Here is a 26,111-nt window from a genome sequence, read left to right on the forward strand (position 1 = left end):
GTCAAAGGTCAGGGGCACCTCCACTCAGAATCCCTTTGTGGTTACCAGAATGTGAACCCCCCAAATGTGAGACAGGTTTTGGTAAATTTGGAAAGTTTATTTTGCCATGGTTAAGGATGTGTGCCCATGACACAGCCTCAGGGGGTCCTGATGACATGTGCTAAAAGCTAACATCCAAGATGCGTGTGTGTTTAAAGGCCTTTGTGTTTTTATTTTTTTTTCTCTCCTAGGACCTTGATCTTTTTTTTTTTTTTTTTTTTTTTAAGCAAAAGTTTGTTTTTTCTCGGTTGGCTGCATTCTGTTTTCTTCATTTACTTCTGCTGTCTCTCCTTTCTCTTGCACCCTCTGCTGCGTGATGGACCTAAACTAGTTTATAAAAGACTGGGGTTTCTTAAAGAAAATGGAGAAGGTGCCAAACTCCCTTTGGGAAAGAAACCTGTTTTTCCTTATGGAACCCAAAGAGTATAAACAGACAAGTGTGCCTCAGCTTTTAAACTGTTTCCTTTTGTATTGTGTTACCTGATCTACTGACTAAAATAGTTATTGCAACAGAGGCTACTCTTGGGTTCTTAAAGAAGAGTGCGGTTTAGACACTTAGAAATGTCTTTGTTTTGAGAAAGATTTTTTCTAAGTCCGCTGTAAAAACATCACATGGTCTAGCTTCATAATAATTCTTCCTTTTTGGAAACCCAGGATTCAGTGTGGGCTCTCCCCAGAGCTCAGAGATCCAGTTAAAAGACAGGTAGTCCCTATCTAAATAAAATTGGTCTCCTTATACAATCCTGATAGGTATTTATAATTTTATGTTTGATTTGGCATCCATCTTTAATCTTCCTCTAGCATACCAGAATTTTTCTCTCCATACCTTATGATGTAAATTTTGCTATTTGATTTTCACCAGCGTTGTTTTCTTTAATGTGCAAATTTAAAGCTATTTAGCTGACACTTGCCTAGGCTTATGAAATAGGTTATCAAGAATCTGAAAGTCTAAGATAGGGGAAAAAAGGTTTTTATACATCTTTAAGATGTACTTCTATCAGCATATGTGGTGCACACAATTTCTCACTACTGAAAATATATAAAAGAGCTCTAATTAATTGGCTTAAAGAAAAATAGAAGCACTTAATTCAAATAGTTTATCAGAAAAATGAAAGACTAGCCAAATGTTTTGTCAAGATTACATGACTTAAGTAAAATCTTTAATAAATAAGCTAGCTTTAAAATTATTGGTAAAGTAATATTAGAAATGCCTTAAGAATTACCAGCATACATTTCTGTTTGCATTTATTGATCAAGCAATTTCATACTTATCCCTGCCAAATACTATAAGGTGTCAAGATTTGGCATAGAGTTTACAAAATCCAAAAGACTTTAAACAGAAAAGGGGGGAAATGTGAAATGAAAATATTTTGGGGTCCCCAAATCACTAAATTAAAGGGAAAAATCAAGCCGGGAACTTCTTAGGGCAGACCTGCCTCCCATTCTATTCAAAGTCACCCCTCTGCTCACTGAGATAAATACATACCTGATTGCCTCCTTTGGAGAGGTTAATCTGAAACTCAGAAGAATGCAACAATTTGACTCTTAACTACCTATGACCTGGAAGTCCCCTCCCCACTTCAAATTATCCTGCCTTTTCCAGACCGAACCAATATTAATTTTACATATGTTGATTGATGTTTTGTCTTTCTAAAGTCTATGAAACCAACTTGTGCTCTGACCACCTTAGGCACATGTCATCAGGACCTCCTAAGTCTGTGTCACAGGTGCGCGTCCTCAGCCTTGGCAAAATAAACTTTCTAAATTAACTGAGACCTGTCACATTTCTGTATTTTGATACTGGGGGTAGTTTCATGGGTATACATTATGAAAATAAGTAATTCAAAATCTAAGCTGTTGGAATTCTAAACTATTTTGAGCCTTAAAGGAATGTGAATTTCAGGGCCTGAGTCGCATGACAGGCAGCTATAACCTAGAAAGTTGTAAACCTTAGTATCTCTGACTGTACAGAATCTTTTTCCTTACCTGCATTGTTTTGTAAAATGCTGCAAATGGCTAAAGGGCACCAGGAAGACCCCTTCCCTCTCCACTGTTGACTTTTATTATAGATTAACCTCTCTCTTACCTTTCACACAAAGATTTCATGATTGTCACATTGCCTTAAAATGGAATGTTATTCAACTCCTGGGTGATGGGTTCAATCAATTATACTTCAAATCTAGGCATCATGCAATATACTTTTGTAACAAACCTGCACATGTAACTCCTTAATCTAAAATAAAAGTTAAAAAAAGAGGCACACCTGCAAAATCATTCATTAAAACTTGGGGGAAAAGATGGAATGTGAAATGTGCTTTTTTTCATTGGAAAGTGCAAGGCTGTTACATTGGTTCAAACCCAGAGAACGCGCCAACAAACACAAGGCGGTGTGGAGCAACATGCTGTTTTAATGAGCACCCGGGTGCAGACAGGCTGAGGCCTAAAATGGCATCAGCCCCAAAAGTGAGGACGGGGCAGGGGTTTTATAGTCTCCTGTAAACAGGAAGTGTCCCAATCTGATGTAACTGCTATGTGGTACCCAGATGGCCTCTCTCTCTTGATCTCCAGAGGGAACGTGTCTTCCAGCCAGCTCTCTTCCTGCTTCTGCTATCTTGCTGACGCACGCTGCAGGCACAAGGCCACTTGGGACTAGGCCTGAGGAGGGAGGAGTTATTCAGCCTCCCAAGCTTTCAGGCCCCCAGGAGAATCTTTCCTTCCTGTGTGTTTGGTTACAGAAAAGGGAAAAGGGATGACTTTCTCAATGGCACCTCGAAAAAAAGAAAAACATAATTTTTGGGGTATTCTTGAGAGACGGGTTGGTATCCATCGTGTCATTTGTAGCAGGAGCATCGTCTGTATTGTCTGGTGGTTAACTATAGTTTCAACAAGAGTTTTAATGGCTTTTGTTATCAGTGGGATAATACAGTGGAGAAACAGGAGAAACCCAATGGTGAAGATTCCTGTCCCTACCAGAGTTTTAAATCCTCCTCAATTAGAGAGCCACCCCCTAGAAGGTTCATTGGGTCTCATCCCTTCCAGATTTGGACTGGTACATGGCTTACTTTTCTGATGTTTGAAGTGATCTCTAGAACTGCTTTTTTGTTATTGTCTGTGTTAAGACAACAATTAGAGATATTAAACTTACCACAGACCCCACCCTCTTCTGCTAATAAGTAGTCTAGTGCTAGCATGTTTTGATAAATTGCCACATGCATTTGGTTTTGTTGTTGCACGAGCACTTCCAGAGCTGAGGCGGTTTGGTTAGTGATTATCTCTAGAACAGCCTATAGTCTAATTATTCTATTTAGCATATATATAGGAGTGCAATAACCCCATGAACCATCCTCAGCCCAAGTGGCAGGGCTGTAATATTCAGTGATCCATTGTGGAAGCCATTTGTCCTCTTGCCATCTTTAGCTTCCTCCTACCTTTAAGGATCATTTTTCTCTGTTTAGGTTATCATATACATGGACTCCAAGGGTGTTGCCAACCTGCTTTGGAAGTAAAAAGAATCCAGGTTTAATTGTGCATAGGAAACAAGTACTTTGCCAGTGATAAGGTAGTCATGAGTAAGCCTGGGTTCCACACATCCAAAAGAATCCATCAGGGGCAATACATTGTGGGCTAGTGTTCATAGGATTGTCCCATAGTGCACTTAGGTGGGGGTATGTGGCATAAGGGTTAGTGGTGTTTGTACAGTACCAGGCCTTTTTGGACAAGACACAATCGAGGTATCTTAAGTTAGAAGAAGACCAGGCTCTGTGGGGTAACGTTGGCCACCACTCTGCTGTGGAGGCATTGACTGTTAGGGTTTGGTGACAGGGGCTTTCACCTATGGCGCGATGGGTTTCATCAGTCCACTTGTGGGATATGCACACTGTCCTTCTTACTGGGTTGGTAAATGTCCAGGACTGCGGGCGTTCCTGAGGAGCGAAAGTGAGGCTGGGGTTTTGAGATGTTAGTAAGTAAGGGGGAATGTCTATCCCATACCACGGCCACTGTTAACTCATATAAGCTCCCCCACATACCCAGCAATTGAACACATTCATGGTAAGCACGATGCATTCTCCTAGATCTACAAACAGGTTTTTTCCTGGCTTGGGAAGGGAAATACCATGGGTGATTTTGGGGGAAGGAGTTGTTGGTTTTGGCTTTTGCTTTGGCTGTAATCTGTTCTCTTTATGTCCTCTAGCACTTGATTGTTTACTCCCCATTTTTGTCCAATTTTGGTGAAGCAAAGCCACTGCTTACCTTTTGGACGTATAGCCCCATCACAGCTGCCAGATACTCCTAGATTTTTTACTTTATAATAACTTTTCCCTGATTCAACACATTCCTCGATTAAGGTTCCATAACAGGATTTTTCTATACGAGTATGGTAAATAAAGGACTGTTGCATTTTTCTTCTGTAGTGGAAAGACTGATAACACTCACGGCAGCTCAGAGGGGCTGCTGTGGACAGCAGGGCAGCTACTGACAATATTAGCATTGTGGTGAGGGATATTCCTGTATTAAGACTTTTGGTTGTAAGTGAGGTACAGCAGGCAGCTGGGTAGATACAGGCCATTTCTAAAAGCAGGTGGTTAGTCTTCCTTGTGTTTTGGTTCTAAGAAAAAATTTTTTTGGTTAATTTAAGCTTGGTTTTAGGGATAAGGTACAGAGGTCGCAAGCAAGGGCATGTCCAAAAAGGTGGGGTTGTCTCTAAAACCTTGAGGTAGTACACACCAGGTGAGCTGATGTGAAAGGTGAGTGTTGGGGTCTTCCCACGTAAAGGCAAAGAGGTCTTGAGAATCAGGGTGCAAAGGAATAGTGAAAAAAGCATCCTTTAGGTCTAGGACAGAAAAATGGGTGGTATTGGAGGGAATTGCAGAAAGTAAAGTGTATGGGTTAGGAACTACTGGACATACTGGGAGTACAGCTTGGTTAATGAGCCTGAGGTCCTAGACTAAGCGACAAGTTCCATCTGGCTTAACAGGTAGAAATGGTGTGTTAAAAGAGGAGTTTGTTGGATGGAGTAGGTGACTGGTGAGGAGTCAAGAAATGATAGGCTTTAGGCCTACAAGAGTTGCTTGGGGGATTGGATACTGCTTCTGTGATAGGAACTGGGTGGGGTTTTTAAGGGTAATGTGGACAGGGGTGTGGTGTTTCATGACTGAGGGTGTGGAAGTATCCAAAACAGCAGGGTTAACTATGGATGGGGGATTAGGAAAGGCTGCATGTTTTAGGGTGGGAGGTTGGAGGAGTAGAAGAAAGCTAGAAGCACTGGAGGGGTCTGGGTGGAGGTGTTGGGTACCATGGGGAACATGGACGTGGAGAGTAGTGTGGAGTTTTGAAAGGATGTCTCTGCCTAGGAGCAGAGTTGGGCATGAGAGCAGGACTAAGAAAGAATGAGTTAAGGAAAAGGTGTGAAGGGAGCAGAAGAGTGGAGGGGTGGCTCAGGGTTTGGAGACTTGTCTATCAATTCCCACAACAGAGACTTGGGAGGACTAGGTGGGTCCTGAAAATTAGGTAAAGCAGAGTAGCTTGCCTTGGTATCAATTAAAAAACATACTGGCCTACTTGCCACCATCAGGGTTACCCTTGGCTCAGATGAAGAGATAGTAGTTGCCAGGGTGTCCAATCCAGGGCACCATCAGTATTCAGTGGCAAGGCCAATGAGATCCAAGTAGGAGGTTTTGGCTGGCTCAGGAAGGGATGGGGGTAGTCCTTCCAGAGGCCACTCACAGTCTGACTTCCAGTGGGGTCCCTCCACAGAAGGGGCATGGCCTGATGTGCTTACCTGTGTTTGGGCATTGTCTGGACCAGTGGCCTTCATTGCCATACTTGAAACAGGTGCCAGGTGGAGGTGGATTACTAGGAGGCGTCCATGTGGAGCTGTGGCCCTGTGGGTGTGCACGGCCATGATTGCAGAGGCCAGCATTTGAAATTCTGCCTGTTTTTGCCTTTTATCTTCCTCATCACAATTGTTAAAGACTTTGAAGGCTAAATTAAGAAGGTCTTATTGTGGGGTTTGAGGGCCCTCGTCAAGCTTCTGAAGCTTGTGCTGGATATCGGGGGTGGATTGAGAGATGAACCGAAGGTTTAAAATAGTGGTTCCTTCTGGGCTGGCTGGGTCTAGGTTGGTATGTTTTCTCATGGCTTCAGTTAAACAAGAGAGGAAAAGGGCTGGGCTTTCATCAGGACCTTAGGTGATTTCTGAAAGTTTTTCATAGTTTACCGCTTTATGGGCAACCTTTTTGAGTCCTGCAAGGGGACACACAATCAAGTGGTCTCGATGGTGGTGCCCAGGGGCCCCATCTTGATAATCCCAATGGGGGTCCTGGTTGCGGACTGCCTCTATGCCAGTAGGCTGGGTAGGAGCCTGGTGATGTATTTTATCAGCATGCACCTGAGCTAGGGTCCAGATACGGTCCTGGTCTTCTGGGGTGAGGGTGGAAGAGAGGATAATGTAGAGGTCATGCCAAATTAGTTCATAAGAGTGGGTGAGGTACTGAAACTCTCTAATATAAGAGGTAGGGTCTTCTGGAAATGAACTGAGTCTTTTGTTAGTTTGAGAGAGATCAGTGAGGGAGAATGGAACATGAACTCTAATAATACCTTCAGTTCCTGCTACTTCCTGAAGGGGGCACTCTAGCACATGTGCTGAAGTAAGGGTGTGGCATGGGCCAAAGATGGCACCTGAGCGAGTGTGGGTAGGAGAAAAGGAAGAACGTGGAAGTGGTTCCTGTTGAGGGTTTGAAGGGGGAAGGGGGGTTGAGTTAATAGGCAGTGGAGGATAGATAGGGGCATAAGGTGGTGGAATGCGTTTATAGGCCTCAGGAGAGGGTGGTGGGGGAGGAGAATGGGTACAGGCAGTGCTAGAATTGTTCTGAGGAGAGGATGGTGTAGGAAGAGAAGTGGATACTCCTGGAGGGGGTGCTGGCTGGGAAGATGATGGCTGGGAAGGTGGTGACTGATAAGATGGCAGCTGGGAAGATGGCGGCTGGGAAGATGGCAGCTGGGAAGACAAAGAGGAGGCTTGGGGGGTTAAAGAAGGTGGTTGAGAGGGAGAGGTAGGGGCTGGGAGGGGTGGACAGCAGTCTGCTGGATCGAACAAGGAAAAAGGGGTAGGGTCAGGAGGAGAAGGCAATCAGGGTGGTGAGAATGGAGGAGCAGGATTTGAACAGGTGAGCAAGAATTGCAGAGGTTGGGTTGTGATCTGAGTGCGAAAAAGGCTTGGACATAAGGAATTTCTCCCCATTTTTCCAGTCGTCGGCAATAATTGCTTAAGTCAGTTAAAACTGTAAAGTCGAATGTTCCGTTTGCGGGCCATTTGGACCCATTATCCAATTCGTACTGTGGCCAGACTGAATTGCAAAAAAAAGACAAGACGCTTAGGGTGGATATCTTGCCTGAGGCCTAAGGTTTGAAGGTTTTTTTTATGGGACAGCCTAGCAGGCTATCCTTTGGAATGGAAGACAGGGAATTTCCCATAACAGAGGGTAGGCTTGGGAGAACAGGGAAAAGGAGACTGTCCTGGATGACCAGAGGGAGATGATAAAAGGAGCAGTCATCACCGCTGCCTTTTTTGTTCCCAGAATGGGATCAAATGGCTTGGAGGTGTCCCCCTAAGACCAGATTATCAGCAAGTGCCTGGCACATGCTGGAGCCTTCTTGGACCAACGTTAGATTTTTGTACTGGAGAAACCAAGAGAGGCTATGCAGGTTTCTGTTAACCGGGCTCGCAGGATACTTACCAGTAGGCAATATCAGTGACCGATGTGCATGCATAGAGAGGCGACGGGAGGCTGAGGACCTTACTTTGTCCAACTGCTGTGGCCTGCTCTCCAGGGTGGAGGAGTAGGTCCACAGGGGATGTGGACTGGAGCCCGTCCCAGGTTTTGGCAACAGATGCAAAGCTCTTGTATTGGTTCGAACCCCGAGAACATGCCAACAAACGACACAAGGCATTGTGGAGCAACACGCTGTTTTAATGAGCACCTGGGTGCAGATGGGCTGAGGCCTAAAATGGTGTCAGCCCCAAGTGAGGATGAGGCAGGCGTTTTATATTCTCCTGTAAACAGGAAGTGTCCTAGTCTGATGTAACTGCTACGTGGTACCCGGACAGCCTCTCTCTCTTGATCTCCAGGGGATCCATGCCTTCTGGCCATCTCTCTTCCTGCTTCTGCTATCTTTCTGATGCATGCTGCTGGTGCAAGTGGCCTTGTGCATTGGGACTGGGCCTGAGGAGGGAGGAATTATTCATCCCCCAGACTTTCAGGACCCAGGGAGAACCTTTCAGAAAGGAAATGAAAACCAGCTATACAGAAAACAATTGATTATAACTCATAAATGAGCCTTGTGTAGAAAATGCTATAATCTTGTTAAATTTATTTTTAGCTTTGGAGCACTGACCCATTTCTCTGGAATTTCTGCATCCCAGAATGGCTATTCCCAGCTTTTTGCTTGAATAAACACTTTAATAAAACTGGATTCTGACCCTTTTGATTATTCCAGGTTGACAAGGTATATAATGAAACTCATCAAATTGTACACTCTAAATGGGTGCAGCTCACTTCACATAAATGAAACTTCAGTAAAGTTGATTAAAACCTGGGATGACAACTGTTAATGTGAGTGGGACAGGGCTACTTTAATCCTCTCAAACAGGATGAAATTTGTGCTGACAACTAAATGATGAAAAGAATGTTCAAGTTGTAAGAAACAAAACAGTTCTAGCCCAAGAGCACTCAAATATTTTCAATCCATGGAGAACAATGGGCAGGAAGCATCTGGCCCCTGATACAGTCAATGAGGAGGTACAATGCCTAAGGAGGACTTAACATCAAGAATAGACACCCCTAAAAGCTGTTATCATCACCGTGCACTGGCAGTGCTAGACAGTGTCAGTGATAAAATACTCTTCCCTGTTGGAGCAGAGAGCTTTTATACCAGTGTTTCCAGTCATGGTCCACAGCATCAGAAATTTTTGCACAGCACATGGGCCATATTAATTTTTCTTGAGTACAGTGGTGAATTACAGTTTTTGAATGTGACTTACAAGATTTTATCACCCCTGTTTCTCTTGGGCAGTACTCCTTCATAACTTTTTTGTTAACTTTTATTGAAATTAGTCTTGAACAGCTCAATTCCCATCTTGTGCATGAAATTCCCAGCTCATCCAGGGACCTGATGGTAATGCCAGGCCCTGATGCCCAACTAGCTCACAGTGCCAGATAAATCAGGAAAACTGTCTTTCTCATTTTTATGTTTGACTGAGAAATCTCTTGCTGACCATATTCTCAGGTAGGCATATGACATTGTCCCCAGACCACATATCCAATACCTACCTCTAATTTTTGCCAATAAAGAAACAGACCTAAAGACAGAAAACCTGTCCATAATGGAAAAACTATGATCAAAATTTAGGTTAGAACTTTGGATTCCCCCACAGTGCACCTACTATGCATTTATTGAGCACCTTCTATATAACCTTCTATATAACACAAGAAGAGACAGCCCATAAAAGATGTAAAAGATGGTTTCTGCTCTTGAGAATTATGCAGTTTTAGAGGCTAAGACTAAAAAGCATGAATAATACTAGGGAAATTTATTCAACAGTTACCAAGCACCTATTATGACAGGCACTGAGCTGGATACTGAGATAACTGAGGTGGATCAAGGGTTTACCATACAACCATCCCACTTCACACCTGTGTCTTATCTAAAGTGCTATTAACTGGTAATATTAGAATCCCATTACGCAGATAAGGGAACTGCTGCTAAAGAAATGTTAATAGCTTGCCAAAGGTCACACAACTAGCAAGTGGAAGACCTAGGTTTTTCCTGGGTCTGTCTGACTTCAAAGCCAGAGTAAGACAGACCCAGAGTCTTAATGAATGTGCTCCCCAGCCTCTTCATTATCAAGTAGAGAGGATACAAAGAGAGTAAACCTTATGAATCCCCCAAATCTGAGACAGGTCTCAGTTAATTTAGAAAGTTTATTTTGCCAAGGTTGAGGATGTGCACCCATGACACAGCCTCAGGAGGTCCTGGTAACTTGTCCAAAGTGGTAAAAGCACAGTTTAGTTTTATACATTTTAGGGAGACATGAGACATCAGTCAGCATGTGTAAGATGAACATTGGTTCAGTCTGGAAAGCAAGACAACTCAAAGTGAGGAAGGCACTTCCATGTCATAGGTAGATAAGAGACAAATGGTTGCATTCTTCTGGGCTCCTGATTAGCTTCTCCAAAGGAGGCAAGCAAAGATGCATTTATCTCAGTGATCAGAGAGGCGACTTTGAATAAAATGAGAGGCAGGTCTGCCCTAAGCAGTTCCCAGCTTGATTTTTCCCTTTAGCTTAGTGATTTGGGGGCCCCAAGATATTTTCCTTTCACATTTCCTCCTTTTCTTTTAAAAAATATTTTGGAGACAGGATTTTAGAAGAAAATGAGTCTTTGGTCTCAGGTTTTGTCTGATCTCATAGCTAGGATGGTTTATTTCTAGATGGGTGGGTCCCGAATTATTAGGAAAGTTCATCATTAGCAGGTTGTGAAGTCTCATGTCCTGTGAAGAGACAATAGTGGGAGGAGAGGAGAAAAACAACAACAAACAAAAACAAAAACAAATCCTGGAAAAACCATATAGGCTACATTACTCTGAAGTCCATACATCAGTAGGCGGGTATGAAAGTGGCTTATGTATGTAAATAGTTTGTTGTTATTTTCTTCTGAAATTTAAGTTGTCTAGCTTCAGTTCTCAGGACTTTAAGAAAGCACAGCTTAGTTTTCAGTGACTCCAAATTTGGAAATGTGGGGAAAAAAAGAAGAAAAAAATTGAAAACATTATTTTGAAGACTTGTAGCCAAGAAAAATTAGAATTCAGTCCAAATTGTAGAAAATAATAAAAATAGAAAAACATTAAGAAAGAATAGAATCTAACAACAGGTATACTATAGTTTCTGAAACACAATTTTTCTCTCTCCAGTTTCCCATTTTTACTAAAGGCAAATCATGGTAGGGCTGGTTTGCTTTATTATAGTTGGCCTGATTATTTGTATATAGTACAGCAAGGATAATTATTTTTTATATAGGCTTTTAAATTGGCTTTGATGGAACTTTGTTCTGTAGAAGGAATCTCAGATAAGACTTTTTTAAAGCTGAGCCCAGCCATGGATTTGTACCATCAAATACCTATCAGCTGGGTGAGGCTCTCTTCTTGAAGTTCCAAGATAAAATGTGGGTCTCCTAGGCCTGTCAGAAAGTGACATTCCTTACCACAGGTCAGAACCCTGTACAGGGACTGTGTAGACCAGTATGAGGCCAGTTTGCCCAGGGGTTTTTATTGGCTCCACAAGTCAGCTTTAATTTCTTAAAGGAAAACACACCATTCCAGTCAAAGCATTGGTAAAATAACCAGTTTCTCCAATTGTGTACTGTTATAAATGAATACAGAGTCTTATTACACTTATGCAAATAACTGTATTGTCATAAGTTGAGATACTCACAAATAGTTTCCAAATTCTCTAGAAATCAGGTAGAGAGAAAGCAAACATGCTCCAAATTTTGTTCATAGGAATATACTTTACTCAATTGTTAAAATCTGTAAATAGCTTAAAAGAAAAGTTTTCTTGACTCTGAAAAGCAAAACAAAGGATCAGCAATGTTTTAAGCAAAAAGTTAAAAAATTACTTCAGACTTCTATTAGTTTGGTCCATGCAGTTAATTCCTGTTATGCTTGATATTCATGAACATTTCAGGTCTCCATGAATCCTGAAAGTTTTCCTCTACTCTGATGTCACAATCTCCAAAATTGTCAGAAACTTGCATTTAAGAGTACCTGTTAGAGTCTTGTAGCTGACTATAAAACCACCTTCTAAAGAGGTCAAAAACGAGACAGCAATTGTCTGTGGATGACAAAAAGTTTTAGGGCAGCCATAGTCAAAGACACAATTGACAAGGAAATTTGCTACCTGTGTGGCACACAATAATTTAACATAACAATTATACCCTAAGTCATACCAGAATTATGGGAGTTTCCCATAATCTTGTAACACATACCAATAACGTATTTAAACAAATACAGCGCAAAGAGAACCAAACACCATTTCATATTTCACCATGTTTTCTGTAAAATTTTTATACTAAATAAGCCAAACTATGTCATTTTTGGACTGTAGGGAGACTAATATATTAAAAGATTAATTAGGTCAGAAAAAGACATCATTTATAATTTGATCTTGAAAAGTTTGTCAAATATCAAAGGTTTAAAACACTTGATATCACAAAATAGGATCATTCATTTAACCAAAGTGATAACTCAAGGATTTCAAAAAATAGGAAAAAACCTTCATTCTCTGAGAGAGGAGGCTTAATTTTCCAAATAATAAGCCTAATAAAAACAGCATGATGCCAATTAATTTTTCAAAATTTTATAAAGTCTATAAAAGTTTAATCTTGACCATAAGATACAACTTGAAAGACTTTTATAACATTTATTAAGGAATCAGTTAATGCTTCAAGAAAACCTTGTTAATCTGACCTAGGGGCCCATATGCTGGTCTTAATAGCAGTGTGCCTTTGACATTAATGATTAATTTATAGAGAAACGTATCTTATTTTATCATTCAAAATCAGCCCTTAAAATCTCATGAGTACATCTCTTCCATGATAGTCCCCAGGCCTTGAGTCAAATAGCTTTAATTTCTGGCCTTGTGTCTCTGGAATGCAGTTTATTTTTATTGGTGTCTTCTATTGGGACTGAAGATGAGGCTTTAATTGCTCTCTGTGTTTAAGATTTGGTGTTTTTTTTTTTTTGAGACAGAGTCTCGCTCTGTCACCCAGGCTGGAGTGCAGTGGCGCGATCTCTGCTCACTGCAAGCTCCGCCTCCCGGCTTCACACCATTCCCCTGCCTCAGCCTCCTGAGTAGCTGGGACTACAGGTGCCCGCCACCACGCCTGGCTAATTTTTCGTATTTTTAGTAGAGACGGGGTTTCACCATGTTAGCCAGGATGGTCTCGATCTCCTGACCTCATGATCCACCTGCCTCGGCCTCCCAAAGTGCTGGGATTACAGGCATGAGCCACAGCGCCCAGCTTGGTGTTCTTTTAAGACCCAGGAGTCAAAGACCTGTAACTCAATGTCACAAGGACTTTAAAAGCATGTACAGAAAGATACAGAGATGTTGTAACATTAATTAAAAAAATATTTTCTCTTTACATAGAGATCAATCTCTAGAAAGACCATTATAATTTTTCTTTAATTATAGACAACTTGATCTAAAAGTTTTTATTTGATATAAAAGTTTTTGTTTATTTGTTTGTTTAATAAATCTAAATTCTCTTATTGTGGATTACATAGACCATTCATGAAATGCTTGGACTTTCTGGTTTGTCCTGAATATCCCTTTGTCTTAAACAACCAGTCATTCCACTCTAGGACTAAATTTACCATGCAAGATTCTTTCTCATATGAAATTACTTCCCTTTAAGCTTTCTTACTAAAAAGAAACAAACACAAAACAAACAAAAAAAACCCTCTTTATTTCTACAACTTTCTTTACATCTCTCTTATTTCCTGGTTCCTTTTACCTTGTTTTATACATGACCTTTAAATAAGTTTTGAATTAGACAAAAATTGTTCACCTTTTTAAAAGGACACACTTTTTTTTAAGAAAGAATGTTTTCCTACCGATATATTTTTATTGGTAAATACTCAAATAATGAAATTTCTACTATTTTATATAACGTTAGTTTCTAAATTATGAGTTTGTCTACAAGTATTTATCTCATTACATTTACCTAATTATTTTAATCACTTACCTGGATTATTAATGAAAACTGCAATAGTCATCATTTAAATTTATGAAACTTTAATTGCAAAATTATAACTGAGACAGTGAAGAAGATCTGCCCTAACTGACTCCATTTTGCTTCTAACCTCCAAGCTGTTCTTGTTCATTCCTGGGCACAGGTCAAACTAACTTTGGAAGGAACTTAGTTTATAGTTTAATTTTGAAACAAAAATGGTAACTGTCCTTTCCCAAAGCAAACCTCCTTACTGCCTGTGGACTAGACCACCTAAAACAACAGGCTTAGAGGTTATGGTAATGCCAAATTTTGACACCTTGTATTATTTGGCCAGGATAAATGTAAAATTGCTTGATCAATAAATGCAAACCAAAATGTATGCTGACAATTCTTAAGACGTTTCTGTTATTATTTCAAGAATAATTTTAAAGCTAGCTTATTTATTAAAGATTTTACTTAAGTCATGTAAACTTGAAAAAGCATTTGACTAGTCTTTTTTTTCTGATAAAGTATTTGATTTAAGCACTTTTATTTTTCTTTAAGCCAACTAATTAGAGCTCTTTTATATATTTTCAGTAGTGGAACATTGTGTGCACCACACATAAATATATACACATATTAGGCATGCTGATAGAAGTACATCTTATAGATTCATAAAACCCTCCCTTTTTTCCCCTATCTTAGACTTTCAGATTCTTGATAACCTATTTTATAACCCTAGGCAGGTGTCAGCTAAATAGCCTTATATTTGCATATTAAAGGAAACAACTGTGGTGAAAATCAAGTAGCAAAATTTACATCATAAGATATGGAGAAGAAAAGTCTGGTATGCTAGTGGGAGATTAAAGATGGATGCCAAATCAAACATAAAATTATGAAAATCTGTCAGAGGATTGTATAAGGAGACCAGTTTTATTTAGATAGGGACTTCTTATCTTTTAACTGGATCTCTGAACTCTGGGGAGAGCCCATACTGAATCCTGGGTTTCCAAAAAGGAAGAATTATTATGAGATCAGACCACATGATGTTTTTATAGTGCACTTAAAATTTTTTTTTTTTAAAAACAAAGACATTTCTAAGTGTCTAAACTATACTCTTCTTTAAAAGCCCAAGAATATTGGCCAGGCATGGTGGCTTATGCCTGTAATCCCAGCACTTTGGGAGGCCAAGGCAGGCAGATCATTTAAGGTTAAGAGTTCGAGGCCACCCTGGCCAACATGGTGAAACCCATCTCTACTAAAAATACAAAAATTAGCCAGGCGTGGTGGTGGGTGCCTGTAATCACAGCTACTCAGGAGGCTGAGGCAGGAGAATCACTTGAACCAAGGAGACAGAGGTTGCAGTAAGCCAAGATCAGGTCACTGCACTCCAGCCTGGGTGACAGATTGAGACTCTGTCGAAAAACCAAAAAACAAACAAAAAACAAGAATATCTTGTGTTGCAATAATGATTTTAGTCAATAAATCAGGCCAAAAGGAAGCAGTTTAAAAGCTGAGATGAACTTGTCTGTTTATACTCTTGGGGTTCCATAAAGAAAAACAGGTTTCTCCCCTAAAGGGAGTCTGGCATCTTCTCCATTTTCTTTAAGAAACCCCAGGTTATTATAAATGAGTTTAGGTCCTTCATGCAGCAGAAGCTGCAAGAGAAAGGAGAGACAGCAGAAGTAAATGAAGAAAATAGAATTCAGTCAACTGAGAAGAAAATAACTTTTGCTCAAAAAAAGACAAGGTCCTAGGAGAGAGAAAACAAAAACAAAACAAAAACATGATCTTTTAAATACACACACACACACACACACACACACACACATCTTGGATGTTAGCTTTTTGTTAAGCTGACTTTAACCCCTGAGCTCCTTAAAAAAATCTTTTAAAATCTCATTACCATATTTCAGCTAGGACAAATAGGCACTATTTCAGAAGTACCAAGTATCAAACCAGAAAGGTCTTGATCTAGGAACCAAACCCAACCTGTCATGGTGGAAAAAATAATGCAGAACCTTAGCTATTGAACTGACCTGCAGTGTGGGGCAACAGCCATTTCTTTCAGTTTAGCCCGGCTCACAAAATGTTGGCCTTGTTATATAAATAAAATCCCTTTAGTAGTCAAAATCAAAATAATAAATCTTTCCTCTTTTTTTTTTCTTTTTCTGGCCATTTTTCTTCCCCACCACACCACCTTTTTTGGTATGTGTTGGGGGAAATTTAACCATTTCAGAGGACTTGTTCCCCATAATTTGCAACTTTCCTTTGGACTTGAGTGAGTGAGATAGTGTTGGTAAAACCCAATGGGAAAAAGATTAAAAGAACCACAAAATCAGAAACATACAACAACAACAAAACTGTTAAGGAAAACAAACAATCACAAAACTTATATGATTACTGAGCACTCTTATGGTAAGGAGAAATTAAAACCAGCTGGTTGTTAACTTTAGCCAAGACGAAACCCCAATTCAGCTACTTACTTAGGGATGGGTCTCAGGCTGAAGACTGCTCTCCACCATCCTAGAAGCAGGAAAAAAACCCATCTTCCCTGTTGGAAGCCAGCTCAAACTGCATAAAGGAGTTACCTGCCTTCCCTCATCATCGAAGCAGGAAAACTTGCCTTCCTTGTTGGAAGCAAATAAAACTCCCAAAAAAGGGAGTTGTATAGCAAAACAAACTTTAGATCTTCACCAAATTTTGGGAGATCAGGTCCTTTCTGGAGGGGGTGCTCCCAGACCTCAGCAAATTGTGCTATTGGTTTGACCATAAAGTTAGCTCATGCTGGTACTAAGCACTGATAAGAGATTTGTCAAAAGTCAGGGGCATCTCCACTCAGAATCCCTCCATGGTTACTGGAATGTGAGCCCTGAAAATCTGAGACAGGTCTCAGTTTATTTTTCCAAGGTTGAGGATGCACACCCGTGACACAGCCTCAAGAGGTCCTGATGACATGTGTCCAGGGTGGTCAGAGCACAGCTTGGTTTTATACATTTTAGGGAGACATGAGACATCAATCAACATATGTGAAATGAATGTAGGTTCAGTCCAGAAAAGATGGAGCAGCTTGAAGCAAAAGCAGGACAACTCAAAGTGGGAGGGGCTTCCAGGTCGTAGGTATTACAGGTGTGATACAAATGACACAAATGGCTACATTCTTTTGAGTTTCTGATTAGCCTCTCCAAAGGAGGCAGTCAGATACACATTTATCTCAGTGAGCAGAGGGGTGACTTTGAATAGAATGGGAGGCAGGTTTACCCTAAGCAGTTCCCAGCTTGACTTTTCCCTTTAGTGATTTGGGGGCCTGAAGATTTATTTTTCTTTCACAGAACATTTCCGTCAACCCCAAAAGTTTACTCTGTGCAGTCTATTCTTTCCTCTGCCCTCAGCCCTAGGCAACCACTGAATTGTTTTATGTTAAGAGATTCATTTGCATTTTCTGGAATGTTGTTGTCAGGCCTCTGAGCCCAAGCTAAGCCATCATATCCCCTGTGATCTGCACATATACATCCAGATGGCCTGAAGCAACTGAAAATCCACAAAAGAAGTGAAAATAGCTTTAACTGATGACATTCCATGTTGTGATTTGTTCCTGCCCCACCCTAACTGATACGATATATTCTCCCCCACGCTTAAGAAGGTACTTTGTAGTATTCTTCCTTGCCCTTAAGAAGGTACTTTGTAATATTCCCCCCACACTTAAGAAGGTACTTTGTAATATTCTCCCCACGCTTGAGAATGTCCTTTGTATGCCTATCCCAAACCTATAAGAACTAATGATTATCCCACCACCCTTTGCTGACTACTTTTTCGGACGCAGCCCACCTACACCCAGGTGAAATAAACAGCCTTGTTGCTCACACAAAGCCTGTTGGTTGTCTCTTCACATGGATGCACGTGGCCGTTATATACATAGAATCATACAGCATTTAGTTTTTGTGTCTGGTTTTCTCCTGCCATCATGATTTTGAGATTCATCCACTATGTTGTGTGTATCAATATTGTATTCCTTGCTATTCCATTTTATGGAAATAGTAGAGTCAGTGTATTCATTCATCTTTAATGAACATTTGTGTTAATTTTAGTTTTTGCTTATTGACATCAGTCTGTTTTATCATCTTCACTGCATTATTACTATCTGAAATTACTTTATTCATCTATTTGTTTATTTACTATCTGAAATTAGTTTATTCATCTATTTGTTTATATGTGACTTTCTTCTTTTCCCCAACTAAGCCAACAGGATCTCATTTTCTTGTTCTTCACTTTATCTGCAGTGCCTGTGCATGATAGGAGCTCATGTGTGAACTAATTCCAGGAATTTCATTCCTGGGCTATACTTGAAGCATTCCTGAATTCATATACTAGCTATGGCATTATTGGCTTTGTGACCCTGAGCAAATTGCTTCACCTTACTGAACTATGGTTACTTAATCTTTAAATTGAGTATTATCATACTATCTCACCAGGTTGTTGTGAAGATAAAGGTGAATTTCTGACACTAGAAAGCCAGTGCTGTCCTAACTGCCTTACCTGTAATGACTCATTTAGTCCTTTAATCAGTTTATCAACCCCATGAATAAAGTACTATGATTTATTTTTCTTTCTTTCTTTCTTTTTTTTTTTTTTTTTGAGACTGAGTCACGCTCTGTCGCCCAGGCTGGAGTGCAGTGGCATGATCTTGGCTCACTGCAACCTCTGTCTCCTGGGCCATGCAATTCTCCTGCCTCAGCCTCCTGAGTAGTTGAGATTACAGACATGGGCCACTCTGCCCAGCTAATTTTTGTATTTTTAATAGAGATGGGGTTTCACCATATTGCCAGGCTGGTCTTGAACTCCTGACCACAAGTGGTCCACCTGCCTCTGCCTCCCAAAATGCTGGGATTACATGCATGAGCCACCACACCTGGCCTTTTAATTTTTTAAGACAGGATTTCACTGTGTTGCCCCAGCTGGAGTGCAGTGGCATGACCTCAGCCCGCTGCAACCTCTGCCTCCTGGGCTCGAGATTCTTGCGCCTCAGCCTCCCAGGTAGCTGGGATTACAGGCACATCCCACCACACCTGGCTAATTTTTGTATTTTCAGTTGAGATAGTGTTTTGCCATGTTGGCCAGGCTGGTCTCGAACTGCTAGTCTTAAGTGATCTGCCCACCTCAGCCTCCCAAAGTGCTGGGATTATAGGCATGAGCCACTGTGCCTGGCCAAAAAGTGCTATTATTTTCATTCTATCTATTTTATAAATTGCAAAGCTGAGGCACAAAGTTAGTAAGTGGCAGAGCTTCACTTGAGCCCAGGCTGTTTAGCTTATAAAACTCTTCTCCCCATCATTCTGTTATTCTGCTTCTCTATGCTATTAAATGAGATAGTATATGAAGTGCGTAGCACAGTATCCAACACATACTACCTTCACAATAAATATTGTTTTTTTTCTTAGGTACAAAGTCATAGAGTGAGATGCCAAACATCTCACCATTTACCTACACTTTTGGGATCATATATGAAAGGTTGTAGCAAGTAAAATTCAGTAGAATTTTGTAGATTGTGTTATATGGTATTATTTTCATCATCTTGACATTTTAATTTCTTGGGTTTGAGACATGATTATAAGCATGGGGAAGTGTGGTATGTTTGTCAAATAAATCAGTGTGACTTTATTTTTTTTGGTAAATTGGTTGTGAACAGTTGTTCATACTCATGTCCCAGAAAGGGTCTCCCAAGCCCATTATTGGGTCTGGCCTGAGAATGAGGTCTAATCCTGAGAGTGGTCAGCCTAGCTTTGCAATTCACCAAGAACCACAGGGGACCAGTAAATATCAAAGGTATCAGTGTGGGACAGGTACCAGCCCTAAGGGATGGATCAGCTATTTTTGAAATCCCCATTGTAAAATTATAACTGAGGCAGTGAAAGAGATCTGACCTACCCAACTACATCTTGCTTCTAACCTCCAAGCTGTCTTTGTTTATTCCTTGGAGTAGGCTAAACTAACTTTGGGAGGAATTTAGTTTATAGTTTAAAACAAAGACAATAACAGCACTTTCCCAAAACAAACTCCTTCTTACCTGGGGACTAGACTGCCTTTGTAGGATTAACAAATTAGCCATAAGATTAGAAATTATAGTTTAGGAGTCTTGCAGCTGGAGGCTACAAGATTCTTATCCTCCCTAAACTGCTTCTAGGATCAGTACTTGAGATATTTTGCAGACCCTGCACTTGATGGATCAGTTGGCACTACCCAGATCCATAAACTGGCTCATCTGATTTTATGGCCCCCAACCAGGAACTAACTCAGCACAAAAAGAGAGCTTCAACTTCCTATGATTTAATCTCTGATGCAATCAATCAGCACTCTTGACTCACTGGCCTTTCCCCACCCCCCAAATTATCCTTAAAAACTCTAATCCCCAAATGCTCAGGGAAACTGATTTGAGTAATAATAAAACTCCCACCTCCCACACAGCTGGCTCTGGGTGAATTACTCTTTCTCTATTGCAGTTCCCCTGTTTTGATAAATTGGCTCTTTCTAGGCAGTGGACAACGTGAACTCATTGGGCAGTTATATTTTCCAATTTGAACCACACAGCACTCTGTTAAAAATAACTATTTGAGGATATTCTTAGAGCTACAGGCTGTGAACTCTGTTTATAGCCTGTTACCTGGTGGCCAATTGGGGAGAGGCCTTTGGATCCAGGGTGGAGCTAGAATGAAGGAAAAATGGGCTGACTTTGCTCCCAGCATGCTGACCTTAGGGGAACTAGTATAAGCCGCACCCTATCTTCTCTGAGACAGGTCGGGGGAAAAAGCAAAAGAATCACTCCTTTGGCCCTCTGGCAGCTTCCAGTCCCACTGGCAAGGTACAGCAGCTAACCAGGCCAGACCTCAGTTATAGAATAATATGTGAGAGAGTCCCAGGCACACAGCATGGCATCTCCAGGGCAGAGGGTAGGGAGAGGGTGTGACAGGGATGAAAAATATTTTCCTGGAGTAGGTAAGTCTTGATTTTGACTGATCTACCCCATGGCTGACTACATGGCAGTATGGCCTGAGCAATAGCACAAGTTTCATGCTCAGAGGGCCTCACATGCTTGAACTAATGTTCTGTCGTTGCCATCTTGAAATTCTCAATAATTTTTTAGCAAGGGGCCTTGCATTTTTATTTTGTATTGGGCACCACAATTTATGTCCTGATCATCCTTAATAGGTTACTTCCAGCATGTATTACTTTTCCTCTGAGCATTTATTATTTTTCTTCCCAAACTTCTCTTTTAATCCTCATCTCAGCTACAAATGCTTACTTCCTCCCTGTTCTTTGGGCTTAAAACCTCAAGGCAGCTGTCACGCATGCCTCACCCTAGCCCTTGACACATAAATGATTCAAGACCTGAGGCTTATTCCTTTAAATAAGTCACTTACTCCTGATTCTCACCATTTCCAGAGCCATACACCTAGCTCAGGCCTACCTTGTCTTTTGTCTAGTCTCTAGATCCTTGCTTCCTGGTGTACTCTAGGGACCTTGAGCATCAGCATAACTTGAGAGCTTGTTAGAAATACAAAACTTTGGGTCCCACCCTAGATCTGCATTTTGACAAAATCCTTAGGTGATTCTCATTCACTGGAAGTTTGAGAAGTCCGGTCAGTGGCTCTGGACTTTGGATTTATATTAAGATCATCTGGGGAGATTTTTAAAATACAAATGATTAGGTCCCATCCTTAGAGATTCTGATTTAATTAGTTTGCATCAGTTTTTTTTTTAAGCCCTTCCTTTTTACTTATTTTAATCATCTATTTCCATGTAACAAATTACCCCAACACATGTTTATAATCTCACATTTTCTGTGGTTTAGGAATCCAGACGCAACTTACTGGGTCCCTTGCTTCAGGATTTCTCACAAAGTTGTAGTTAAGGTGTTGGCTCAGGGGCTCTCACATGGCTGGAGTCTAGGTTCCACAGGACAGGATCTGCATCCAAGCTCACTCAGTGGCTGTTGGCAGGATACAGGTCCCCACAGGCTGTTCACTTGAGGATATCTGTTCCTTGTTGACTGTTTACTGTTGGCTGATAAATCACCTTCAGTCCTTTGTACCAGGGGCCTCTTCAACCTGGAAGCTTGCCTCATAAGTCAGCAAGAGAGTCTGCTAGCAAGATGGAAGCTATGATCTTTTATAAGTCATTTATGAAAATGATATTTATTACTTTTGGCATATTCATTAGAAGCAAGCCACTAGGTCCAGCCCATACTCTAAATGAAGGGGCTGGCTGGGTATGGAGGCTTATGCCTGTAATCCCAGCACTTTAGGAGGTGGAGGCAGGAGGATCGTTTGAACCCAGGAGTTAAGAGACCAGCCTGTGCAACACAGTGAGACCTTATCTCTCCAAAAAAAAAAAAAGACATGGAGAGGCTCACACAAAAGTGTGACTGCTAAGAGTTAGGGATGCCAGAGAACATTGTGGGAATTTGCCTATCCCACGACCCAGGTGGTTCTGTTACCAGTTGAAGGTGTCCAGGTTCTTGGTTTCTTGAACAAAGAATTGGACAAAATGCACAAACAAAACAAGAAAAGAATGAAGCAACAAAAGCTGAGATTTATTGAAAACAAAAGTACACCCCATAGGTGTACAGGCCTGAGCATTGGGGCTCAAGGGCTCCATTACAGAATTTTCTGGGGTTTAATTACCTTCTAGAGGTTTCCATTGGTCTCTTGGTGTATGCCCTATGTAAATGAAGATGATGAAGTAAAGTTACAAAGTCATTTACTCGGTGTATGCCCTATGTAAATGAAGAGGATATTTTCGGTAGTAGCTGAAGTGTTTCCATTTGATATAGTTCTAGGAAGTCAGTGTGAATTGGCCTTATGTTCCCTGCCTCCAGACCTATTCTCCAGCCTCAGTTCAAATGTGTACCAGGGCTGAGAACCACTGCCCTAGAACAGGGACGTGAAGAAGCCCATCCCTTACCTTAACTCAAACTAAGTAGTAATGGAAGCTTGGAGTGATGAATGGGATTGTGAGGCTATATATGGGCTCTATGAGAAAAGTGCGGTAATTGAATCGTTATATCTGCCAAGGTTAAGGGATGTGGCAAATGTGGGATCTGTCATCCCCATCCCAAGTCTGGATTCTGCTAACCCAAATATAGGCTTTTAGAGTAGTTTAATAACTCTCTCCAGTCTCTCCTCATCCTTCAATAATAATACTTACAAAAAACTTGCTTGCAACATCAATTGTTCTAAACCTCATTTTATGTCTTTCCTCAAATAATATTACAAATAATAGCTAATACCTTTTAAGGGCTTACTAAATGCTAGGCACTCTTCTGAGTGCTTTACATTTATTATACCATGTAACCTTACAAAAATTTTATGAGGTAAGTTACTATTAATATCTCCATTTCCATAAGCCAAGAACAGAAAGATGAATGCTGCATGTTCTCACTCATATGTGGATTCTAAAAACGTGGATCTCAGAAGTAGAGTAGGATAGTGGTTATGAGAGCTGGGGAAGGGTAGGGGGATGGGTGCAGTACCCAGAGGTTAGTTATTGGATACAAATTTACTGCTAGATATGAGGAACAAGTTCTAGCTTTCTTTCTTTCTTTCTTTTTTTTTGTTGAGACGGAGTCTTGCTCTGTCACCCAGGCTGGAGTGCAGTGGCTCGATCTTGGCTCACTGCAACCTCCGCCTCCCGGGTTCAAGTGATTCTCCTGCCTTAGCCTCCTGAGTAGCTGGGATTACAGGCATGCACCACCATGCCTGGCTAATTTTTGTATTTTTAATAGAGACAGGGTTTCACCATGTTGGTCAGGCTGGTCTCGAACTCCTGACCTCATGATCTGCCCGCTTCGGTCTCCCAAGGTGCTGGGATTACAGGTGTGAGCCACCGCGCCCGGCCAGTTCTAGCTTTCTATAGCACTGTAGGGTGACTATAATTAAGAACAATTTGCTGTATGTTTCAAATAGCAAGAAGAGCAGATTTTAAATGTTACCAGCACAAAGAAATAATAAATGTTTGAGGTGATGGATATGCTAATTATCCTGATTTGAACATTATACCTTGTATACATGTATGAAAATATCACACTGTATCTCATAAATATGTACAATTACTAAATGTCAATTAAAATAATAATAAAAGCAACCTCCCCCATTTCTAATGAGGAAATTGAAGCCATGACAGTTTAATCATTTACCAAGATTACACAACTAGTTAGTGGCAGAACTGAGATTCACACCTACCTGGTCTGGCTCCAGAGCCCATGCTCTGAAATCACTAACTCAATGTAAAAACCCATTTCTACACACTTCCATTTATGTCTGTTATGGCATTACCATCTCTAATAGGGAAAAATTAGAAACACCATATTTTCCAACAATAGGGAGATGGTTAGGTATATTATGATATAGCTTTATGATGATATATAATACCCACTAAAAGGGATACTTTTCAAAGAATTTTAAAGATAGGGAAATGCACAAAATGATGTTAAGAGAAAAAGAAGTAGAATTAGACAAAGATTAAAAAAATAGACAGTGAGGGAAGGAGGTGGGCACAGGATAAAGGAGTAGAGGGACAATGAGAAAGAAAGAAAAAGGGGAAAAGATAAAGAAATAGGGTTAAGAAGAGGTGTGTGTTGGGGGGATACAAAAAAGATAGTGAAGTAGGGACAGAGAAGGGGAAGGATAGAGATGGAAGATGAAGACAGAAAGGAGACAAAAGAGAGGGAGAGATGCCAAATCCTTCCTATGCCGCCATCCATTAGGCAGCCTTTGAATGGCTCAGGACTGGAGCAAAACGCATTTGCCAGCGTGATCCGTCTATGCTCCTGATGGGGGAAGTAGAGCCAAGTTGTGCTGAGAGTATTCCTCATTAATATCAGAGGCTCCAGCCAGCCCTAATGGTCCCTGAGCTGTGTGGGCTGCAAAGGGACTGGAGAGCTAACATGTGGGTTGGGCAGACACCAGGCTGTGCTCACAGAGATGGTGCCTCCTGGGGCCAATCTGAGGTTTGATGCCTGGCCAGGGCCTGGAGGCTGCTGAGTGATCTGGAGGGCATGGAGGAGTTCTTCTGAGGTGATTGATCAAAACATGGTCAGTCCAGGTCCTCCTGGCCTGACCAGGATGACAAGCAGCCCCTGTGGGTGTGGTTAATGGTCAGAGAAAAGTGGCTTATGGTAGTTGTGTTATTTAAGAATTGGCTGGGTGCAGTGGCTCATGCCTGTAATCCTAGCACCTTCAGAGGTCAAGGTGGCCGGATCGCTTGAGCCCGGAGTTCAAGACCAGTGTGGGCAACATGATGAAACCCTGTCTCTAGAAAAAATACAAAAATTAGCTGGGCATGGTTCCTCATGCCTGTAGTCCCAGCTACTTGGGAGGCTTTGGAGGGAGGATTGCTTGAGCCTATGAGGTCAGGGCTGCAGTGAGCTGTGTTTGCTCCACTGCATTCCAACCTGAGCAATAGAGCAAGACCTTGTCTCAAACAAAACAAAACAAAAAATAATTGGTCAGTTCTTCATGTTCTTTTGGTCAGTAACAAACACTGACCCTTGCCTGAATCCCACCTGTCCTCAAAAATCTCTCAATCCGGTTAGTGGGAGGTGACAATCAAATAAATTACGAATAAGACTAAAATATGTCCTTAAAGAGATAAATGCTGCAGCTTCTTCCAAATGTCAGGGATTCAATGAAGATTTATTGAATAAATGCATGAATGAATGAATAAATGTTAATCTTATGTATCCAATAGGATTATTTATGAACAAATTCTTTGCATAGATTGGTAGCTGCCCAGTACGGTTTTTCTTTTCTTTCTTTTTTTTTTTTTTTGAGACGGAGTCTCGCTCTGTTGCTCAGGCTGGAGTGCAGCGGCACAATCTCAGCTCACTGCAAGCTCTGCCTCCCAGGTTCACACCATTCTCCTACCTCAGCCTCCCGAGTAGCTGGGACTACAGGTGCCTGCCGCCACGCCCAGCTGATTTTGTTTTTGTATTTTTAGTAGAGACGGGGTTTCACTGTGTTAGCCAAGATGGTCTCGATCTCCTGACCTTGTCATCTGCCCGCCTCGGCCTCTCAAAGTGCTGGGATTACAGGCGTGAGCCACCGCGCCCGACCCCAGTACAGTTTTTCTAAGTGAATGGCTGATTACATTTCACTGTAGAGAAAAATGCAAATACTCCCCAGGGAAGGAGCACTCCAGGCTGCTGTCACATACTGGTACTTTAGTATGAACTTAATTATGTAGTCTATTTTTGCTGGTATTTACAAATCATATTAGCTAGCGTTCTTCAATCTCCTATACATTCTGTGA

At 41.1% G+C, this 26,111-nt stretch overlaps 2 pseudogenes; both read right to left on the reverse strand.

The window, feature by feature from the left end:
- Nucleotides 1-3,891: 3,891 nt before the first annotated feature.
- Nucleotides 3,892-4,606, reverse strand: LOC109028737 (suppressyn-like; annotated as a pseudogene).
- Nucleotides 4,607-5,613: 1,007 nt separating this feature from the next.
- Nucleotides 5,614-8,028, reverse strand: LOC129525477 (transcription factor NF-E4-like; annotated as a pseudogene).
- Between the last annotated feature and the right edge of the window lie 18,083 nt (nt 8,029-26,111).

Source organism: Gorilla gorilla, chromosome 9 (genome assembly GCF_029281585.2).
Source record: "Gorilla gorilla gorilla isolate KB3781 chromosome 9, NHGRI_mGorGor1-v2.1_pri, whole genome shotgun sequence".
NCBI lineage: Eukaryota > Metazoa > Chordata > Mammalia > Primates > Hominidae > Gorilla > Gorilla gorilla.